The following is a 1,523-nucleotide window of genomic DNA, read 5'->3' on the forward strand; positions in this document are numbered from 1 at the left end:
GAGAGCGGACGGCGTCTCGGGCGCCGGCGCCGGCGCCGCGAGAGGCCGGCGTCTCGGAAGCCCCTGGCGGCCAGACGCGGCAGGCTCACTCCGGCAAAAGGCTCCGTGAAACCCCGGTCGTGCCGGTCTACCCGTGCGCCAGGGCGCGGGCCCGGGCGCCGGCGCCGCGAGAGGCCGGCGTCTCGGAAGCCCCTGGCGGCCAGACGCGGCAGGCTCACTCCGGCAAGAGGCTCCGCGGCTCCCCGGTCGTGCCGGTCTACCCATGCTCCGGGGCGGCGGTAGACCGTTCCCGGCGCCCGGCCTCTGCTTCTCGGCGACGGGCGGAGGCGGGCGAAGGGCAGGCTTCCGGGCGTCTGCCTGCGTGGGTCCGGCCCCTGCCCGGTCCAGGGGGCGAGGTTGCCGGGGGCCCCGGTCTACCGGCCGGCAAGCGGGGGTGGCTCGGCCGGTCTTCCCGCGGCTGGGGCTTTGCGGTCCTCCCCGGTCTACCTGCCGGAGGCCTGCCGACCGCCCGGTCTACTCGCGAGGGCCCCGGTCTTCCCGGCGGCGGGCGGGCGGGCCTGCGACCGCTGTCCCCCCCCCAGTCTGCCGTCCGGCCGGGGAGGCCTGGCCTTGCCGGCCCCCTTCAGGGAACGGGCGGCCTCCCGGTCTACCCAGCGAAGGCCCAGTCTGCTTCTCGCGTCCACGGTCACCCCGGTCTCCCGGCCCTGGGCTCCCCTCCAGTCTGCCGGCCGGGGTGGCTGGGTCTTGCCGGTCTACCTCCGAGGAAGGGAGACTTCCCGGCCGTCCCGACGGAGGCCCGGTGGGCTCCTCGCGTCCACGCTCACGCCTGCCTGCCTGCCTGCCTGCCTGCCGGGCTGGGGCTTCCAGCTCTACCTCGAGGACAGACGGCTTCCCGGTCTCCCCTGCTTGGGGCTGGGAGGTGCCGGTCCACCTGACGGCCGGACTGGTACCGCTGCCCGGTCTACTAGCCGGGGCCGGGGAGACTGGGGCTTGCCGGTCTACCTCCGAAAAGGGAGGCGAGGCGAGAGCGGTTGGCGGAGGGTGCGAAGGCCGGGGAAGGGCAGGCTTCCGGGCGTCTGCCTGCGTGGGTCCGGCCCCTGCCCGGTCCAGGGGGCGAGGTTGCCGGGGGCCCCGGTCTACCGGCCGGCAAGCGGGGGTGGCTCGGCCGGTCTTCCCGGCAGAAGGAGGGGAAGCGCTGGCCGTTTTCCTGTCCTGGGGGGCGGCCGGATCTAGCTCCCCGCCGGAGGAGCTGGCCAGGGAAGCTGGGACGTGGCGGTCCCCTTCCGAGGACGGAAGGCTTTTCCGGTCTACCGCTGGGAGGTCTGTCCGCTGCCGGTCCCCCCGTTCTCCGCCCGGCCGAGGCGGCTGGGGCTTCCCGGTCCTCCCCGGTCTACCCTGCCCGAGGCCCGCCGACCGCCCGGTCTACTCGCGAAGGCCCCGGTCCTCCAGGCGGCGGCCGGGCCCGCGAACGGAGTCCCCCCCGGTCTGCCGACTGGGGAGGCTGGGCCTTGCCGGGCTCCTTC

The sequence above is a fragment of the Podarcis muralis genome, unplaced genomic scaffold (assembly GCF_964188315.1).
Source record: "Podarcis muralis unplaced genomic scaffold, rPodMur119.hap1.1 HAP1_SCAFFOLD_217, whole genome shotgun sequence".
Lineage (NCBI taxonomy): Eukaryota > Metazoa > Chordata > Lepidosauria > Squamata > Lacertidae > Podarcis > Podarcis muralis.